Source organism: Macaca mulatta, chromosome 9 (assembly GCF_049350105.2).
Source record: "Macaca mulatta isolate MMU2019108-1 chromosome 9, T2T-MMU8v2.0, whole genome shotgun sequence".
Taxonomy (NCBI): Eukaryota; Metazoa; Chordata; class Mammalia; order Primates; family Cercopithecidae; genus Macaca; species Macaca mulatta.
Window position 1 is genome coordinate 108,293,547 of NC_133414.1, and position 22,527 is coordinate 108,316,073.

Genomic DNA, 22,527 nt, shown 5'->3' on the forward strand with positions numbered 1-22,527 from the left:
TTGGGTGATGAGTGTATGGGTATTCATTGTACCAGTCTTTCAATTTTGCTACATATTTGAAAATTTCATGTAAGAATTTTTAAAATGGCAGGACTTGAAATGTCTCTAACCCTCAACCCTTTCTAGAGAGCCATCTGTGATATTGGAACTGCCTGGTGTCCCAGGCCTCGTCATCAATACTGTCTCCATCAAGAAGAAATCCTACCTGGGGCTCTCCTGGAATAGTCATCGCATCTCCCAAATATTGTTCCAATCTTGACCATTTTCTTATTTCTCATGGCCTGTCCAAATCTCACTCACCATCAATGGCCACTTTCTTTTGGAAGCTTGTCCTATTTCCTTCTAGTCCACTTGGGCCTCTACTCTGATCTCCTCTATCTTCCTGTCTTTTGACCATAGTTTTGACTTATTTTTCATAAGTATATATCCTGTTACCATGATAAAATTATAAACATCCCAGCAAAACGACTATATTCTATTTCTTTGGCCTTTCTCTATGGCAAGCAAAAAACTAGAACATTCTTTGTACATAATAAATATTTTCTGAGTTAAATGTGGAAGTTATTAAAAGACATTGACAAAAAAAATGGTTGTGAGATGCAGCTACTTTTCAAACTCAGGAGCTGAATTAATGTTGAAAATCATTGATATTCTAATTGTTTACCTATGCCGAATGGGAAACTACATGGCCATGGAAGCCCTGCTTTCCAATCACAGTATTTCTTTCAACTGATCCTGGTCATAAACTAAGAGTCCTTTTCAAAATGTGTTCAAGAAGTCACTGCTAAGTACTCAGAGCAGACGGTCCAGCAGAAATGTATATGTCAGACTGTCCAAAGAGAAGAGTAAGGAATCTAACTTCCATCTCCTAGAACTCACCATCTGTCATTAACGCCAGTACTACAGTCTCTTTCATATTGTCTCTCCAATTCCACTTGCACGTCTTACCTACCTCCAGACTCTACTTTTAGTTCCCTAACTGTCTAAAGGGATCCCTGGACTCTCCAGGCTTCATTAGCATTTCCTTTACTATCATCCCTGGAACAGTCTCCACTGGACGATGGTAGCCCCTGCAGTATGGGACCTGGATTCCCTTTTCTTCAAAGTGCTGTGATATTGGACTATATTTTATGCCCTGCATTAGTCATAATTTGTCAGATCTGGAATAGGCCTTTGAGAGAAAGCTGCCAGATTTAGCAAATAAGAATACAGGATGCCCAGTTACACTTTAGATAAGCAATGCTTTTTCAGCAAGAGCACATCCCAAATATTGCATGGTGTCCTGTCTTTTATCTGGCAAATTGGAGATGAGGAAACCAAGGCCTAGAGAGTGAACTGACTTGCAAAAGTCCGTTTTAGAGAAAAACCCCAAGCCAGAAAAAAACAAGAGCAGAAAGAACTAAGATCTTACTCCTGACCAATGTATAATGTTTTGTGTGTGTGTGTGTATAAAAACAACGTCTGTGGTCAAGATGTGTTGAATCAGTACAAGGAAGCAAATTTCTCATGAAAAAAAAAATTTGTACTTGCTTTTCTATTAATTATTTAACCAAATAATTTGGGCCCCTAGGGTGAAATGGCGTAAGGAAATCCTTAGATCTCCAACCTGAGACTATCTGAGTGGAATAATTCAAATTCCTTCTTAATAAATGGCAAACCAAAGACTGGACAGACTGGAAATATCAAAGAATGTGTGTGGAGCTGGACTGAGGGAGCTGAATGTGTCACTACCATCCTTCCGGACCACGACTGCCAGTCTGTGTGATTTCAATGTTCCACTTTTTTACAAATGAGAAGACCCTGGATATAAAGTGCAACAAATATTTATAGAAAGCCACTTTTTAGGAAGAAATCTTTTTAGATATTCTATAACATTACTGTCTTTCAAATCAATACATAACTGGCTAATATTCCAATAGGAAAATGTGCAAAGAACACAAAAGGTTAATTCACAAGAGAAGACATCCAGATGGCTGATAAAAATATAAACCAGCTCACAATCCCGCTAAACCAAAGAAACACAAATTAAATCAAGTATAAAATACCACTGATTTTTTAACCTACCAAAGTAAGCTTTTAAAACGTTATAAAATTCAGGTTTGGCGAAGGCATTGTTAAATGGGTGCTCTTGCCACTGACAGGACAACAAATTGATAGAAACTTCCTAGAAGGCAGTTTGATTCTAGGTATTAGGATTCTTAAAATGTTCATATGTTTAAAAGAAAAATATAAAATTTTATTGATTTTTCCTAAGTGTAGAATTATTTATACCAGTATAGAATTAGAAACGATGTAAACATTCAACAATAATATAACTTCATAAATTATGATATAGCCATGAGTGGAATGCTCTGCAGCCGTTAAAAACAGTGTTTTCAAATAATCTATAACTATATAGGAAAATCTTCACAATGGACCAAAAAATAAAGGGCAGGGCCCGAAACTGTCCATGTAGTTTGATTCAGGTTTTATAATCTCACACACCAATACAAAGGAAAACACACTGATATATTAAGTGTAAGTGTGATTCTCTCTGAGTGATTATCATATCCACTTAAAAAATGTTCCTAAATTTAAAGAATCTTAAAATCTTAAGATCTTTGGATTTATTTTTAAATTACAGTAAAAATTTGAAACATACTTTGTGTACAGGTAAAATATAACTGCTTTGTATAAGTTCCTTACAGCTGCCATAACAAATGACGACAAACTTGGTGACTTAAAACAACAGAAATGTATTTTCTCAAAGTTCTGGAGACCAGAAATCTGAAATCAAGATGCCAGTAGGGCCATGCTTCCTCCAAAGGCTCTCAGGAAGAATCCTTCTTTGTCTCTTCCAGCTCCTTGTGATTCCAGCCAGTCCTTGGCTTGCGGCTGCATAGCTCAAATCCCCACCTCTGTCTTCCCATGGTCTCCTGGCTTCTCTCCAAGTCTCTCCTCTGTGTCGCTTATCGGGACACTTGTTATTAAATCTAGGGCCCGCTCACTTAATCCAGGATAATCTCAAATTGGCATCCTTAATATAATTAAATCTGCAAAGACTTTCTTTCTAAAAAATGTCACATTCACAGGTTCTAAGGGTTAGGCAGTAGACTTATCTTTTGGAGGACTACCATTCAACCTGGGGTAGGAAGTGGGACTGGACTCTGGAGGCGGGGCTCTGACACTGACCAAATTGAGGGACTAGCAAAAATAGGTCTGTGGCAGAAGCACCTCCCCCTAAGGCACGCCCAACAGTGTGCTGTGTCAGTTTATCACTGCCATGGCAACACTCAAAGGTTACTGCCCCTTTCCATGGCAATGACCTGCTAACCTGGAAGTTACCTCCCTCATCTTAGAAATGTCTGCATAAACCACCCCTAAAAGTGGGCATAAATATGAATGCTTCACTATCTCTGAGCTGATGCTCTGGGCACATTGCCTATGGGGTAGAACCTCTGCTGCTGCTGTACACCACTGCTTCAATAAAAGTTGCAGTTTAACACCACTGGCTCACCCTTGAATTCTTTCCTAGGTGATGCCAAGAAGGCTCCCAGGCTAAGTCCCAATTTGGGGGCTTGCCTGTCTTGCATCAAACCCACTATATACCCTAAGGTGGTGGTTTTACTTACAAATGTCAAATACATAAAAAATATTTGTGTTTCATTTACGACTTTTTTAACTGCAAGTAACAGAAAACCCGACTCAGGCTGGATTTAAAAAGAAAGGAAATTGTTGGTATATCCAAATATGCTGCATCTGAGCAGGCTGCAGAGTCTAGGAACCAAACACTATGGCTAGGACCATTTTTTGCACTCTCTGTGAGTCTTAGCAGATTTATGCCTTAAAGATGGCCAGCTGGCTCTGGCTCAGTGGGCTGCTGGACCTAGCTCATATCAACTATTCAGAGGAAATTGTTAAATTTTCAGAAGTTTTGTGAATCTATTGCTAACACAGCCATTATTTGAAAACAATAAATTATGTAAGGTTGCAATTCAATAAATTATATTTTCAAAATGTAATAAATACTTAACATTCATGTCTTCCTATTTTACATTTTACTATTGTCTATGCTCTTGAGGTGAGTTTCATCTATTGTACTTATGTCTACGGTGGAAAGACTATAATCATCGGCAACATTATGTGAGAGCTTGAAATCAACATGGTGGAGGTGTTCCACCAGGAATTGGCAAATGCTACAAATCAGAGCTGTTTTTTGAGAGCCAGTTGTTAAACATTCACCACCACACCACCATTCCAGCTGCCCCAGACTCACAGCCCCTCAGGTTCAAGTACAGCAGGATAAAGACGGCACCCTCAAAAGTAATAAGATTCACCCTGATTGGATATTTTGCCCGTCTTTCCATCTCTGAGCCGAAGACCAAAGCCAAAGGAAAAGTGATAGCCTGTCCTCCATCCTGGAGCTATGTTAGCACACACCCAAACCTATATATTTAGGGTGATCACTCCATAACTATCAGGAGATGTCACTGGAAGAAGGGAAAAATGGCTGCTGGGGAAACGTCAAAGTATATCCGCCATAGTTGTCAAGCAGTTGCTTACACATGGTTTCAATGTCTCCTCCTTTCATTCCTCATTGATAAGAGGCACATGGTTCTGGACCAAAGAAGCTCGCGTAAATGGGGTGAGATGGGCAGGTTCTAGTGCAAGATCTCTTCTCGATAACCCCCTAACCTCTCTTTTTGGTAGAATGATGTCCCCACTCTCCTCTCCCTCAGGTCTGTTTTTTTTTTTGTTTTGTTTTGTTTTGTTTTTGAGATGGAGTCTCGCTCTGTCTCCCAGGCTGGAGTGCAGTGGCCGGATCTCAGCTCGCTGCAAGCTCCGCCTCCCGGGTTCACGCCATTCTCCTGCCTCAGCCTCCTGAGTAGCTGGGACTACAGGCGCCCGCCACCATGCCCGGCTAATTTTTTGTATTTTTAGTAGAGACGGGGTTTCACCATGTTTGCCAGGATGGTCTCGATCTCCTGACCTCGTGATCCGCCCGTCTCGGCCTCCCAAAGTGCTGGGATTACAGGCTTGAGCCACCGCGCCCGGCCTTTTTTTTTTTTTTTTTTTTTTTTTTTTTTTTTTTGAGACGGAGTCTTGCTCTGTCGCCCAGGCTGGAGTGCAGTGGCCGGATCTCGGCTCACTGCAAGCTCCGCCTCCCGAGTTCACGCCATTCTCCTGCCTCAGCCTCCTGAGTAGCTGGGACTACAGGCGCCCGCCACCATGCCCGGCTAATTTTTTGTATTTTTAATAGAGACGGGGTTTCACCGTATGTTTGCCAGGATGGTCTCGATCTCCTGACCTCGTGATCCACCCGCCTCAGCCTTCCAAAGGGATTACAGGTGTGATCAGGCCTGGTTTATTAATGCTCACAGCTTGGCTCCAACTTAGATGAATGGAGCATACATTTATAGGTTGTGTAGGTTCCTGCCCTGAGATTTTTTAAAAAATGAATGTATTTCTTCCTTTTGAGGGGTTCCTAGTCAAGTGGAGGAGGCGTATACAAATAAATAATGACCACATGATGAAAAGTGTGCTTTCATAGACATGTGGAAAAGCTGCACTGACAGCTAGTGGGGAAGTTCAGAAAATTGGGGACAGACTCCTAGAGAAGAGGACATGTGTGAACTGGACCTTTACATCCAAATAGGAGGTTTCCTGTGTGGCTAGAGAAGATGTTCCATTCCAAAGGAACACAGAGAGCTAAGGTACCACAAGGTCACCTGCGTTCCTTTACGCCACCTTTCTTCCAACACCCTAGACACCCCAGGAAGATTTCCCTTCCTCTCTCACTCTCTTTACCACTCTGAGCCAAAAGTAGAACTCAAACATGGGAGTCACACAAAAGCACCGCTGGATGCAGCCTGGCGTGGAGGATGAAGAACACACTCGGGCTTTAAATTGAACACACAAAGAGCCTGGGCCATTGGAAAGACCCACAGGCACCTTGGAAATCTCCAGCTGCCTCCACCACGACATCAGGTGAAATCCATTCCTCTTTGAGCATAAGCATTCAAGGCCAACCATTCCTTGCTTTGTTAGCTTTTCTTTTTGGCTCAATGACTGTATCAGCACAGAATCATTTTCTATTTTCATCGCCAGGGCAGACGTTTCTCCAACAGTCTTTTGAGCCTGGGGACCAAAGCACCATTTATAGCTTTGCTTCTATGGGAAAAAGTGCTTTTAAGTACCAAACAACCGAACAACTGACTTACAAATAAATGATTAAACTCAACTGCCCTTAAGCAATGAGCTTCCTGTAATGTTTTGCACAGTTCAGTACCAAAGGCTAATGTGTGTGTGTATGTGTGTGTGTGTGTGTTTTAACATTTCTAAATATGGGCGCCAGGTGTTGCATTTTCAGACTGACCGAGTCTAACTTTTTTCTTCTTAAAGCAACAGAGTCGTTTTTTTAGTGAACATGTATCTGTTTAAAAGGAAAGGTGAAAGAAACGGCAGGGGCCACAAAAGAAAAGCGACACTGAAAGATATATTTGCACAATATAAGAAAAGAGGTTAACTTATTTTTAAAACTTTATTATTACAGATTAAGGCAAGCCTCCAAGCATAGAGAAAGTTCAGAGATCAAAGCCTCTTGCACAGCTTGGTTTTACTTTGAGTCCAGCAACTCAAATATATCTCCACGAAGAGGTTTCTAGTCCTTTCAAAGCAAGCCCAGATGAACAAAAATTTTAAAAGCACGCAGTGAAGATAGTACGTGAACTGTGTCCCTGATAAATCAGTATCAGGGTGACCCCATCAGAAGGAGTGACCATGCAAATTGCCTTTTTGCATCGAAAGAAGACGACAGGGCTTAGTGCTTGATTCATTTCAGTCTCCCACTCCTTGATTCCTCTCTATCTCTTTTCTACACCCTTGACTGATCTTCTGTTCTCAGTCTTTTCATTTCTCTCTCACTTCCTCTAACAACAGCATATGATATAGTGAGGATTAGTACTCCCAAACCAAGAAAAAATTAACTATAGTTTTTTTTCCTTTCAAAACAAAACCACTTCTTTACTGCTGTTCTTTGGAGATTCTTGACCTTTGTGTATACTGGCATGATGAAGCATTTTGCCCTGTATGCATTGGTATATGATTTTTCTATATCCTGGAATCGTAGGTATTTTAATCATACTGATAACTATCAAACTTTTAAAAACTTGCTTGTGGCCAGGCATGGTGGCTCACGCCTGTAATCCTAGCACTTTGGGAGGCTGAGGTGGGTGGATCACCTGAGGTTAGGAGTTCAAGACCAGCCTGGCCAACATGATGAAACCCCATCTTTACTAAAAATACAAAAAATAAGCTGCGCCTGGTGGCAGGCACCTATAATCAATCCCAGCTACTCGGGAGGCTGAGGCAGGAGAATCACTCGAACCTGGGAGGCAGAGGTTGCAGTGAGCCGAGATCAGGCCACTTCACTCCACAGTGAAACTTCATCTCTAAATTAATTAATTAATTAAATTAATTAAAACATAAAAACTTGCTTGTGCTTTTGAACAACGTCCAATATTTCATGGAGAGCAGGACCGGCTACATATGTTGTGAGATCCAGTGCAAAATGAAGACGAGAGTCCCCTTCTTCGACTTGTGAGACAAGGTGAGAGTCTTCTGAATGTAGGGTCCCGTGTGACTGCACAGGTCCAGGTCCATGGAGTGAGCTCTGCGGGTGGGTTTTCATTCATGAGAGCACACACACACGGACACACAGACAATTCTCTAGACTAGTATAGAATTAATCAAAATTCACCGTGAAAATTAAATCGCGTGACCCCCACCAAAAAGGCCAAAGTATCCTGTGCTGGTTTCCAGTATACTTCCTGAGAATTCACTAACCATCACTGACAGAGAGAAAATATTGTTGTAATTCGTTACAGCACCTGGGCCAACTGATGAGTGGGGTGTTTTGGGTAACTTGTTTACAAATTTTTAAAACTTAACAAGCATACACAAAATGTGCTGAACAGAAAAGGAATTTTAGAGCCACCTTTCCCGCAGGGCTGTGAGCATTTGTAATACTGTGTGTGGAGGGTTCCAGTGCTGGGAAACATGATTGACAGCAGCCACCATGTGATCGACTGATGACCTGACTGACGGATTGATAAGGCCAGGCTTGCAGAAAAGAATTCTGAAGAGCAGGTTTTTCTGGTTCCAACAAATTAAATCACAGTCACATTTTTCTTCAATTAGTGACCCATATCTGTTTTCACTTTCTTCTGGACCTTCTGCTGGTCCCATGGATGCCCCCTCCCCCTTTAGCCCCTACTCATTGTCCCCACCCCTTGTTATCTGGACACTTTTCCTTCCCCTGTGATAATGGAGTCATTATCCCATGTCCTTTGTTGCAAACTTGACAGGGTATTAGAGGCATCTTCTTCCTCCCAGGCTTCTGTTGCCTTCAAAGTGGGCTGGAGCATTTGTCTATGGGATGGAGAAGAGCGAGTGTCCAGATTCCAGTTGCACCTCTTGATTGCAGATGGTTTCTACTGCATCTCCCAAGGGCAAACACAAGTCACCATCATGAATTTACACTTTGTTCTCAATTGCCCACTCCAACCTCCTATCTAGAGTCACATGAGCATGAGAAATGAATGTTGTCTCATTCAATCTTTATAATGCCTTGGGCACAGATGAGAAAAAGTCTTTGGAGAGGTTAAATAACTATTAATAAGAGGAGGGATTGTGATTCGATCACTGCATTAACTGACTCTCACCATTGTTCTGTACAGTCCACAAAACTTTGCAATAAAGTAAATCATAAAACAAAAGTTTAACTAGGTAATCATTATATATACAAGATTCTAAATAAGCTCATTCATTCTCCCTGTGGTTTCCCGTTTTCTACCTCCTTCCAGATCATTATTCCAAGTGCGGCCTCAGCTCCCTCTCCCTGGCAACCCAGTGGATGATTCTAACTTCCCAGTCACCTCTTTCTTTCCTACCAACCCCTCACTGCCACTCAGATGCTGTCAGAAAACACATTTAACCAAACTAAAAATAGCAAATCCAGAATATTCTCCAGCAAGGAGAAATAAGCTAACCATCTTCAAAGAAGGTGAAAGGATTTCAAGAATGGTGAAACATTCACAAATCTAGAATTGTGTTGTATGAGTTAACTGGCAATGGTGTACCACCTTGTAAAAATTCAAATAACAACTCATGTGCCTGTAGTCCTGTATAGTTTATAAAGCACTAATGCACTTTAACTGCACAGCATATTATGGCATAGATGCCATTATTAGGTCCATTTTTACAAAGGCAAAAGCTGAGGCACACAGCAGTTGCATAACTTCCCTGCAATTAGTCAATATGAGAAGTGAAGTCAGGTTTTCTAACTTAAGAGCCTGTGTTCTTTCCACTCTCCCACACAGCTATTTGTTGAATTAAATTTTCAGATCAATGCACTTTTATTTCTTCTTTTTCCAAATAGCAAGAAATACAATTCAGAAAGAGCTAAGAGCCTCGTCTAACATTCTGCAGCTTAGACATCCTCCTGCTGCCAAATTTAGAAGTCATGGGCCTTTGTGTATTCTTTCAAAAGTGAACTTGGTTTTAAATAAGTGGAGAAAATATGGATTATTTAATAAAAGAATCTAGGACAAGTAGGAAGCTACTTGGGGGAAGAGAAACTTGGATCCAATACCTCACTTGATACACAAAAATAAATTTCAGTGGATTAAAGATTCAAATGTGAAAATAAATCCCTAAAAAACCTAGAAGAGAACATTATTCCCACCCCTCACCATCCCACTCCACCCCATCCCACCCGCTGCTGCCTAGGGTTTAGAATCTCTGAGTGGGAAAGGGCTAAGTATGACACAAACAAAGAAGCCATAAAGAGTAAGATTGATATATTTGACTACACTTAAAAAATCTGCACGTTTAAAAGCCACCACCATTAACCAAGTCAGAAGTCAGAAATCAAACTGGGGGAAGTATTTGAAACTTATACGCAGGAAGAAGACTAATTTTGTCATATATAAGCAAATCACACAAATCAATAAGGAAACACCATACACCCAATAAAAAATATGCAAAAGACAGAAAGGATGATTTATAGAAATACACATAGCCCTTAAATAGACAAAAAGATGCACAACCTCACTCATATTGAAGAAAAAGCAAATGAAAACTCCATTGGGATAGCTTCTTCTACATTTCGTATTTGCAAACATCCCAAAGTTTGACAGTACACCGTGTGTGATGAACATAAGACAATGGGCCCATCACCTCTCCGGTGTGTAATCTGAGTGCAAACTGGTATATTGTCAATGGAGAACAATTTGCAGATTGGCAATAGCTATACAAATTTAAATGCACATATAGAGGATTTAGGCAAATTATCTGTCATCAAAGTGCCATTAAGTGTAAATGATGGAACTTGGATTTGACTCCAAACCCCATGCTATTGGCACAGCCCAGAGGTGGAAGACTACACAACCAGAGCAGCCCCTACCTACACATTAAACAGCTATTTAATTTGTACCTATGAATGCAAGTAACATTTTCCATTTTTAATATTTAAATTTTTTATAGACTTAGGGGGTATAAGTGTTGTTTTGTTACATGGGTCTAATGCATAGTTATAAAAAGTCCAAGCTTTTAGTGTAGCCCTTACCTGAATAGTACACATTGTACTCATTCAGTAATTTTATAATATCTCCCCCTCTGTCCCACACCCCTCCTAGTCTCCAGTGTCTATTATTCCATTCTTTAGGTCCATGTGTACACATGATTCAGCTCCCACATATAAGTGAGAACATGCAGTATCTGACTTTCTGTTTCTAAGTTATTCATTTAAGATAATGGCTTCCAGTTCCATCCATGTTGCTGCAGGAGACATAATTTCATTCTTTTTTTTCAGGGCTGAGTAGTATTCCATTGTATATATTATATATATCACATTTTCTTTATCCAATCATCCATTGATGAACACTTAGGTTGATTTCATATCTTTCCTATTGTGAATAGTTCTGCAAGAAACATACCATTGTAACACCTTCAATTTTTTTTTTTTTTTTTTTTTGAGACGGAGTCTCGCTGTGTCTCCCAGGCTGGAGTGCAGTGGCGTGATCTCGGCTCACTGCAAGCTCCGCCTCCCGGGTTCACGCCATTCTCCCGCCTCAGCCTCCCAAGTAGCTGAGACTACAGGCGCCCGCCACCACGCCCGGCTAGTTTTTTGTATTTTTAGTAGAGACGGGGTTTCACCATGTTAGCCAGGATAGTCTCGATCTCCTGACCTCGTGATCCACCCGCCTCAGCCTCCGAAAGTGCTGGGATTACAGGCTTGAGCCACCGCGCCCGGCCAACACCTTCAATTTTTTAAAACAGATTTATTTTTTAGAGCAGTTTTAGGTTCACAGCAAAATTTAGCAGAGGTAAAGAGATATCTCATACACCTTGTGCCCTCACAAATGCATAGCATCCTCTATTCTCAACACCCCCACCAGAGTGGTACATTTGTTACAATCGATGAACCTACACTGATACATCATTGTCACCCAAAGTCCGTAGTTTACGCAGGAGGGTTCGCTTTTGGTGTTGTATACTCTACCTGTTTGGGTAAACATATAATGACCATTATAAGTGTCATACAGAATAGCTTCACTGCCCTAAACATCCTCTGCGCTCTGCCTATGCATCCCTCAACATCTTTAATTTTCATGCTAAAATTGGAAGAAAAGTGTTTATTATGTATGTTTTATGTGTGAAGAGGCTGCAGCTCAGAGAGGTTAAGTTTATTGCCCACAGCCACATAGCTGCTAAGTGGTAAAACCAGGCTCAAAGCCAGGGTTAGCCTTTCTTTCTACAGAACTGCTGCCTCCAACAGCTGCCTCTGCCCTGTGCATGCTGCCCTCTAGAATCCGAAAAGCTCTGTAGGAGGAGGGACCTGCGTTACAAGATACTGGTCCTCAAGATTTGTTGGTCAATGAATGAAAGGTGTAATTCTGATGTTCGCCTTTGCAGATGAAGAGAATGCTGCCTTCTTTCTGCAAAAAGAAAAACAATTACAAAGCAAAAAAGAAATCAGTGAAGGCTAAAAGGAATATTAAAGTCTTCTGAAATAAAGTTATTTATTCACAATAAAATACTCCAGACTTTCTCCAACAGGGCCTTTGCTTTAGAACCCAGAGGACTTTTAGGATAGAAAATGCTGACACCAAATGGTGACAAGTAGAACTCCCATGTCCGGGACAATAGAAACATCTGAAATGAACACTGCTGTGTCTGGCCAGCTCACTGAATGGCTGCACTTGTTCCCAGAAAAATTGTCTTGTCAACAGCGCCCAACGAGTTTCATTTTGCAACATTTCCCACACATGTATGTCAGGATTTGCTCCCAAGAAGCCGGCATTCCTTCTCTGCCACCAGAATCCCAGAACATGCCAGGTGCGGCCCACTGTTGGCTGCACTCCCTAAGTGCTAGTTTTCTCTGCCTTGGTCTACAGTGGGTGGATGTGCATATCCACATATGCACAGGCAAATGGATGTATGCATGTGTATATTCATAAGCTCGTGTTTCAGGGTCCAAAATCCCTTACCTTTCCTTATGTGTACAGAGAAAATGTGAGCTTTGTTATTTTGTCTATAGAAGAGCTGATTTTCTTTCTTCCTGCTGGGATGTGGGAAAAGAACTAAAGCTTAGTTCCATCTTGCCATTTCAGTCCAATTCAATAATTTTAACTGTCCCATCAGGTAACTCAGTTTTCTCTGCTTGGATAATTCCAGGAAATGTAGTATCTTTCAAAGTTCTTTCTCCTCCCTTCAAGATGGTACCCGGGATATGGGAGAAGCATGTGGCTATTTGTCCTTGTGGCATTGTGGAACACTGTCTTGTAGGTTGGCTGGTGAAGTGGAGCTGGTACTCAATGGGAAGGCAATACCTTCCAATGCCCTGCTTTCTGCCACCTGGCAAGGGCTTAGTGGTACAAGTTTGAGTTGTCTAGACTATAGAGGAAAATGCCCCACCAATTAAAAGTAGTTATTTCATTTAACAAACCCAAATATCAGTAGAGAGTAGGGAAAGAGTCTATGCCTCTCTATCTTTTTAGCTTTACGTGAAGGAGGACAAGTGGAGTTATCCATCTCAGCCATACTCAACAAATATTATAAACCAGTGGTTTTTCAAGGTTGGTGGCACAGGAGGATAACTATGGAGTTTGTAAAAAACATGGATACTCTCCCCCACCCCCACCCCCACCCTTTGGGATTCAGATTCTATTAGTGTGCAGTGGAGCCTGGTTACTGATATTTTAAAAACTCAGGTAGTTTATTGTGTAGCCAGGGTTGTGAACCAAAGTTCTATGTAGAGAACAAACATGTATGTAACAGTGTATTCATGTAACAGGCAAACTGGTTTTTTGTTTATTTTTGCTTTGTATCCATTGCTCTGGACTGAATGTTTGTTTCATCCACAAATTCACATGTTGTTGCCATAATCCCCCATGTGAGATTAGGAGTATTTGTAGTTATGCCTTTGGGAGTAATTAGGACATGGGTGTGGACCCCTCCTGAACGGGATTAGTGCCCTGAAAGGAAGAAACACAAGAGAGATGATCTCTTTCTCCACCATGTGAGGATACAGCAAGAAGGTGGCCATCTGCAAACCAGAGCGAGAGCCCTCACCAGGAAACTTATCAGCTGACACCTTGATATTGGATTTCCCAGACTTTACAATGGAGAGAAATACGTTTCTATGGTAATTTTGTTATAGCATCCCGAAGTGACTAAGACACCCTGGTGATCTGGGAGGCTCTAATGTGTGGAATTTACCTAGTTTTCCTGTAAGAGCTGCCAGCCTCCTCTTGGCTTTTCCTGGCACTCTTCCCCTTCTCTCCCTATGCCCCCCTTCCTAAGTTGTCTGAGGCAAACCTCTTCCTCCAGTAGATGTTTTTTCTGTTGGACACTCTTCTGCCCTTTCTAATAGAGCTGAGATTTACTAGTAGTACATAGGTTTACTTCCTCTGAGACTAAGTAACCTGCTCTCTCAGAAAGCTTTGGAAAGGAGCTAGGCTCTTTTTCACCAAGTTAAAACATTTTGGTTAAATATAATCACACCATTTAGCACCTAATTATAAACTATTACCCCACAACTTAAAAATATTGAATATGAGATTTTCTGTTATTTTTAAAAGGTAAACAATTACTCACAGACCTTTATAAAAAAGATTACTATGTTGAAAGTGAGTCCCCACTTCCCCCTACCCCCATCAAATTATTCTGACTGAAAAACACATGTTTAAAATAAATGTCTCAAATTCGTTGCATTGAGAGCTGAGTTTGGTACCAAATTCACAATGTGACATTGTTTCTGCTGGGCCGTTGAACCCCTTTTTCCTCCCAGGTGGTGATGAAAGACTTTCACTTCCTGGCAAAGAATAAGAGAGGGTTTTGGCTGCATCCCCAGCAAAACCAGCTTTCGATAAATGGTTTGGCACAAATACTTGTGGGCCTGAGCTCTCCCCTTCTATGCATTAAGGGTGTGTCATTGACAGAATTGTCACTGGTCTCTCTGGATGGAAGAGGAATGCTGTTCACAGCCTATGATTTGGGCCTGTCATCTATGGACAAAGACATGTGCTAAGCCCTCTAAGGCATACAAAGAAGGTTACACTCTAAATGGGAAGACAAGCCATACTTGTGTATATAAAGGAAGGTGGTCAGGGGCAGAAGGCAGCTAAAATAGGGTAAGTATCAACAATGTGTTCTTAGGGTGAGTTCCCAGGAAACTGGACCTGAGATGGGAATTTGTGTGCAGAAGTCTATTGGAGATGCCCTTGGGATCATCATCTATGGGGGCATGAAGGAGTAGATTGAGCAGAGAAAGAGTTGAACCACAATTTAGTTACAGTACAGATCTCAGCCAATCTAATAAGATGCTCTAGAGTTAGGCTGGTCTTTCGGAGTTGTCACCCCTTGAAACGAGATGACCTGGCCTTTGTAATCTTCCCCCGATCATTAACCATTAAGTGGAGGGGCCTGTCCTTAGGCAGGTGTCTCTTTTTGTCAGTGAGCTATCACCTCCTAACACTAAGCCATCAGCTCTGCCATTGTCAGTGGCAGAAGGAATGGTGCCTCCCTCCTGAAGGGGGCTCTGGGCAGCTCACCACAGCATCCACTACAGTGGGGGATCTGTGACCTTGAGGATAAATGTGGTTTTTTTTGTTGTTGTCGTTTTGTTTTTTATTCTTTGTTCTAGAGTATAACCTTCTTCGTATGCCTTAGAGGACTTGGCACATGTCTTTGTACATAGATGACAGGCCCAAATTAGAGACTGTGAACACCATTCCTCTTCCATCCAGAGAAACCAGTTACAAGATGGAGTCTTGCTCTGTTGCTCAGGCTGGAGTACAGCAGTGTGATCTCGGCTCAGTGCAACTCCACCTTCTGGGTTCAAGTGATTCTCCTGCCTCAGCCTCGTGAGTAGCTGGGATTACAGTTGTGTGCCACCATGCTCAGCTAATTTTTGTATTTTTAGTAGAGACAGGGTTTCATCATCTTGACCTAGGCTGGTCTCAAACTCCTGACCTCAACTGATCCTCCTTCCTCGGCCTCCCAAAGTGCTGGGATTGCAGGCATGAGCCACCGTGCCTGGGCCAAGGATAAATGTTTATAGCACGAGGTAAAAAAGGTACATTACTAAGGCACTGGGAGTAACTGGGGAATCTGAAGCATATTGTTATGATGAGTCTCTATTTGCTATTCATTTCACTCTGATAAGACTGTCTCAATCCCCTAGTGTTATAAACACTACAAATACTACTATAGCATAAAATGCCCTCCGTAAGATCCAGTAAACAATAACTGAAATATTTAACTGACTCTTTTCAAACCATAAAGGTCAAACACATTTCAAGTTTGGTTTAATTGTATTTTACAATTTTGGTTTTATAACCCAAAACTATTGTTTTCCAATTCACTGCCTAAATAATTGTGAGATTCTCTCTGTCTCTCTCTTTATTTATTTATTTATGAAATAAGATCTGGCTCTGTTGCCCAGGCTGGAGTGCAGTGGCACAGTCATGGCTCACTATAGCCTCAACCTTCTGGGTTCAAGAAATCCTCCTGCACCACCACACTCAACTAATTTTTTACTTTTATTTTTGTAGAGACAGGGTCCTGCTTTGTTGCCCAGGTTGGTCTTGAACTCCTGGTCTCAAATGATTCTCCTACCTCAACCTCCCAAAATGCTGGGATTACAGGCATGAGCCTGGCCTCAATTTTTTTTTTAAGGTAGACTTTTTTTTTCCAGTAGTTTTTGGGGAACAAGTGGTGTTTGGTTAGGTGGATAAGTTCTTTAAGTGTGATTTCTGAGATTTTGATGTGCCCATCCTCTCTCCTTTTAAAATGATTTCTTTATGATCTGCCTCCTTGGTCTGGCACATTTATGCCTGTTTCCATCACTACCATCATTGGTTTCTTTCAGATCTTTGCTAAAATGTCATCTCCTCAATGAAGCCTAATTGGATAATCTTAGACTGCCACCCCAACCCGATCCTGGCATGCCCTGTCCCCTTTATTTCTCTCTACAGCATTTATCACCATCTGGCCTGCTTGAGATTCTTGAATAATTTTATTTATTGTCTGTTTCCTTCCAGTAACAGACAAGTATGTAAATCTCATGAAGCAGGGGTTGTTTTATTCACTCTGTATTACTAATGCCTAGAAGTGCCTGGCACATAATAGGCACGTAGTCAATATGCATTGAATGAATGAATGGTACCCGTTGAGGCTTCCATGGTTCTCTTCGGGCCATTTGCAATAGTGACCCAGCTGAAGTAGCAGCTTCAGCTCTCTGCACCTTCAAGGAGTCCCGTTCTGGACCATGGTACATTCACTGCAGGGCTGCCCCTCTGTGACCCTGCCTCAGGCCTGCCACTGTCCTGCTCAGAAGCTCCCATGACTTCTCAGTGCCAACTCAGGCTCTGGGCGGTCTGTGAGGTCTGCTCCAAACCTGGCTTCTCTCCGTTTCCCCCATCTGCTCAAATCCTTCCAGCCCTCCTGGCCCGTGACAGGCTCCCTCCCCTGTGAGTGCCCTTCCTGCCACCTTTTCCCGCCCTCCTCTGAATTCCTCCAGCAGATGAGTGTAAGGGGGCAAGCTAAACATCTTCCAGGGCCTTCTGAGGAATGTGAGGATAAATGGTAAAGCACTTCACAAAGCCTAACATCTTTAGAGATGACTGTTATTACCAGTATATATGATAATATTATTGTATCATAAACTTCTCAATTCAGTTATATATGTCTGGAAGGTTGGAGCTAAAGCATCAAGTCAGATTCTCCAGTTTACCAGTAATAAAGCTGATCTTGTGACTCTGGTCACAGTGGTGTGCTGGAGTCAGCTGATGCCAGCTCACAAGAACTCATGGTCAAATGTTCTGGAACTTTGCAAGCTGGCTGCTAAACATTCACATGCACCCCACTGCCAACAGACCCATGCTTGTTTCGCACTCAGTTCATAAGCCCCAGGAGAGAAAGATGTGTTTAACTGCTTACCTTAGAGACATTATCAGTCAAGAACAAGAATTAAAAGGATGTGGTGAGAGAAGTGAAGGAGCAGTTTGGGGAGTGATGATGAGTAGTTCTGTTTTAGGAATTTTGAATAGTATTTTTCAGTGGAATGTAAATGGGTCTGGTGCTCAAGAGAGAGAAATGGGCTAGAGATAAAGATTTGGAAGTTATGGGATATTGGCAGGACTAGAGGATTTTACCCCCAGATACCCAGGAGCCATGGCCCCAACCACTGATCCACAGCACAAGGTCTATCATCTCGCCCAGGCTCTGTTCTCATTCTCTCCAGTGGCCCCAAGTCACATCTTATTATAATTGTCTCCTGATTGCTTCCCTTCTTTCTCCCTCACCAATTCACCCCATTCATCATTGCCTGATTAATTTCCCTAGGGCACCATTTTGGTCACCTTCAGTGTTTGCTTAAACACCTTCGACAGCTCCTAACTCTTTGCAAATAAAATCCCAACTCTCCTATTCAAATTTGTCCTTGAAGCAAATCCCTGTATTTTCTCCCCTCCATGCCTGATATTCATGCTGTCACCCATAATTTTGTATACAGCTAAGTTTAATAAACATTTTGGAATAAAGACTAGAAGTCACAAATAAGCTGCTGTTGTACATCAATTCCATTGTTCTAACTATCACTTCTTACCTTGTAGATGAAAGTGAACCCCTGTTATAACTAAAATTTCTTGTTCTTGTTAGGCACCCAACATGTATAGCTACCAAATGCTTCTTAACGGCAAGAAACAAATTTTCCAAGGTTTATTTTTCATTCAAGACACTCTACACATGTTCCTGGCAAGGCAGTTCTAAGCTCCAGAAGACACTTGCTGCCAAGAACCAAACACAGCTGTTCAGGCAACAGAGGAAGCTGGTGCTCGGTGAAAAACCAAACCAAAACAAAACCCTGCCCGCACATTTGAGGATGGCACAGGTCCCAGATCTACACCTTGAAATGAATAGATGATACAAGATATTTGATATAAAAGAAAATCAAAGTACCGGAAACGGAAGTTTTCTCTCTCAAACTGACTTCCTCCACTGTGCACAGAGAATAACAACAGGACTCCTAAGGATAAAAATAATGTTTGCTGATGGGGAGAGGACTGCTTCTCCACTGAACCATAGAAAACCTAAAATTCTCCCCATTGCTTCTTGCCCCATACACTTGTACTCAATAAAGATCTGTAAGAATGATCATGTGGAGACTAAATATTACCCAAAATGGAAAAAATTTAAAAACAATCCCAAACTAAGAGGAGCAGTGGCTACCTGGGAGCATCAGCACGGAGACCAGTGAGCTGCTGTGTTCTTTGTTTCCTCAGAGCCATCATCACCCGAACAGGCAGGAGCATTGGTCACATCTGCCAGCATCATGGTGTTGGCAGCGTGGAGGGGAGGACAGAACAGTGGCCCAGCTCCCATGTGGACCAGGCAGGCAGTTGTCATGCTATCTTATTCATCACTTATAATGTGAAGAAGTTGGCACTATGACTGCTATTTTACATGTTGGAAGCTGTGATCCCCCCCATGGGGTAAGGGAATGGCTCAAGCTCATACATCTGGCAAGTAGCAGGAGGTTCAGGCTTGTGTAGCTCCTTAGGCACCAATACTTCCAGTTGCATTCAGAAGGGTGCTATAGGTGTTCTACAAAACAAACAAACAAAAGGTAAGCACGTTGAGAATACAATGGGTGAACACAGTTTATTACAAACCTTTAATGTTCTAACACACATTGTATAGAGGTTCTCTGGTTTCTCTACACTTAATTCACTACAGAATTTTTGTTTTGCCTGGAACACTTCATGGGACCAGTGTTCCCATGAATCATTGCAGGACACCCCTCTGGTCTCATTAGAGTCCTAGGTCTGTTTTATTTTTTTGTCTTGTTTTATTTTCTTTTTTGAGACAGAGTCTAACTCTGTTACCCACGCTGGAGTTCAGTGGCATGAACAGGGCTCTCTGCAGCCTCGACCTACTGGGCTCAAGTGATCCTCCTGTGTCAGCTGTTCCTAAGCGGGCCTGGCACCACTTTTGGAAAAGTCTAGGGAAAGCAAAAGGCCATTGGGAAGGACTGTGACAGGGTTACCTACAAAGTATATGGGAACACAGGGAAGTGGAGGGGGAACAAGGAGAAACCTGGGCTATTACAATAGCAATGGACAGTTGTGGCAACTTGCATGCCAGTGCTCTTTGAAGTGCTTTAGTCCTCATAGGCACCTGTAAGATAGAAATCATTCTAATCTCCATTGCAGAGATAAGGGAAATGAAACACAGAAAGGTTTGGTAACTTGCCCAAGGTCACACAGCTCATAAATGTCTGAGTTTTGATTTCAGGTCGTCTGGTTCCTTAACACCTGTATTCTACTTGCTCATATTGAAGGGACATTTAATTGGGAATGTTTAAGATGGAGAAAGGTGGTCATGGCAGAAGATTTATATCACAGTTGCCCAAACAGTGTAAAAGCTTAATAACAATATCAACGGCCAGGTGCAGTGGCTCATGTCTGTAATCCTAGCACTTTGGGAGGCCAAGGCAGGTGGATCACCTGAGGTCGAGAGTTCGAGACCGGCCTGGCCAACATGGAGTAACCCCGTCTCTACTAAAAATACAAAAATTAGTTGGGTGTGGTGGCACGGACCTGTAATCCCAGCTACTCAGGAGGCTGAGGCAGGAGAATCACTTGAACCTGGGGGGTGGAGGTTGCAGTGAGCGAAGATCATGCCACTTCAGCCTGGATGAAAGAGTGAGACTCCACCTCAAAAATAAATAAATAAATAAATAAATAAATAAATAAATAAAGTCAACTACATTTGAATTTGAATTTGTTCTTCAAACACTTACTAGTCAGCCTACTTTACCAGGTACTGTACTATGATGCTGGGGATTCAGCTGTAAATACAGCAAGACTTATAGTCCAGCGTGGAGTATACACAAGGGATTAAATCATTACAACACAGGATGGCACATGCTTTCATGGGCAGAGAGGCACAGAAGACTGTGGAATCAGGAAAGGCACCTGACTCACACTTAGGTTAGCCCTTTGATGCTGTATTAAGGATTTTTCACTCTAGATGCTGCTCAAAAGGAGGAATGGATGGTATGGAGATGTTTCAGAAGGACCACACCTTCTTGTCCACAGATCCACACTAACAGCTTGGAATTGTAGAAAGGCCCCAGAGTGGCCTGAACACTGCACACTGTGGTCCTCCTTTTAAAGGTTCTTCTCCAGGAAGTGCAGGGCTCTGGGGCCTCCCTGCTCTCTGCCCCAGGCTTAGTGCAGATGTAGTAACAACCCTTTTAACTGGGAGTCTCCACAACCATCAACCAGCACATCATGTAATCCTGGGTGTGGCAAGATCCCATGTGCTCCCTTGCATTTCCAAGCCCTGCTGCAGTTAGGTGGGACTGCGTGACTAGTTCTGGCCTATGGGCTATGACCAGCAAGAATGTCTATCATTTCTGAGACAAAGCTTTTAATTACTGATGCAAGACATCCTCATCTCAGTGCTCTCCCCACTGCCATGGTGACTGAGATGGGCTCATAGCTTAGGTGGTACAGGTACACAAATGTGAAACCTCCAACAGCCTGAGTCTTGAATGGAGCAGAATTCTCCACCAAGTAGCATAAGCAAATAAACTTTTCTTAAGACACTGAGATTTGGAGATTACTGACCAATCTAGTAGATCAAGGAGAGTGCTCAACGTCTGATGCAAAGAGCTTCGGAAAATTGTTGTATAGTAGGAAGAAATCAATTCCTGCTATTGGCAGCAATGCCAAAGAGGATAAGGGAACTCTGTATAGTGTTTTGTTATTTTCGAGGCACTTCATGAGCACGATTTAACTGAGTTCCTGAAAAGGCAATGAGACATCTGTGTTCTCAGACCTTATTTCACACCTCCCTTCACCACAGGGGATTGGTTTCACTACGTTAATGGTGGCTGAAAAAGCAAAAAGAGGACATTGAGGTAACTCAGAGAAAGAAACTGCAAGAAGCACACTACACCACTGGGCTGGAGCAACAAAGGGATGGAACCGGGATTGCTGAAAACTGGAAGTTTGGAGCAGGGCTCCCATGGAGCTGGAACACAGGTCTTTAACAAGGAAGTGCTGCTTGTCGCCCTGGTGCCATAGAAGTTCATAGGGAAACCTCTGCCGAGCTGGGACTCAGACCTTTGAGGAGATGTCGCTTAGCTCGTATTGATACCTCTGAAGGGTACAGTAAGGCTGGGTCTGGTTGTGCAGAAAAGACAAAAAGAAAAAGAAAAAAGCTAAAGACTGGAACCAACCACTGCTGTCTGAGTAGAGAACCATTACTGCGAAGACCCTGACAGTAGCAGCAAGCAAACAAAAAAGGTCAACTCTTTCCTCTTATCCAGACTTTTGGTCTCCCTCTGGTATCGCCATTGGCAGAGCCTGACATAAAGTCAGCTGGCAAATGAGAAAGAGAATTTGCTAAGTCCTGGCCTCAACCTCATGGAATCCACCACAAAAAAAGGTAGATTTGCAGCCGAGAGATGATAGCCTGATAACCAGACAGGCATCAGTACATTTGAAATTTTTGTTGGTAATCTATTCAATACCAGTGACCCAAAGCAAATTAAATATGACATTGGATGATTTCATAGTTTTATAAAACATATATATCTGATTTCAGATTGAATTGGAATGTCTCTGAAGACAAAACATAAATGACTATGAACTGACATTTATTGAAAGTGCTACCTTTGTGTCATGCACTCTGCCCAGCAGGTTATGTGGGCTATCTCAGTCCTCATTTTACAGACGAGGTAAAGCTGAGGCTTAAAGAAGTTAAGCAACTTGTTTTGAAGCTTCAAAGCAATAGAGACAGATTTTTTATGGGCAGCCTGACGAAGCCTGAGCTATTAGCCACATCTCAGTACTACCTCCCCATTCTCTTTACTGCTTAGGTGGCGCGCCTTTACCATTAGGTGGCTATACCTTGGGAATGAACACAACAATCCCAGATTCTTGCTAGAATGGTTTACATACTCCCTGCTGC

The 22,527-nt window shown here is 42.2% G+C and overlaps 1 long non-coding RNA gene across 1 annotated transcript in view; it reads right to left on the reverse strand.

Moving 5' to 3' along the window:
- Positions 1-6,509: 6,509 nt before the first annotated feature.
- Positions 6,510-22,527, reverse strand: part of LOC107000242 (uncharacterized) — a 41,000-nt gene continuing 24,982 nt past the window's right edge. Inside the window, exons 3-5 of the long non-coding RNA XR_013398195.1 lie at positions 18,775-19,149; positions 11,129-11,978; positions 6,510-7,342 (exon numbers count right to left, since the gene is read on the reverse strand). This is a non-coding gene — a long non-coding RNA (uncharacterized LOC107000242). The remainder of the gene's footprint in view (positions 7,343-11,128; positions 11,979-18,774; positions 19,150-22,527) is intronic.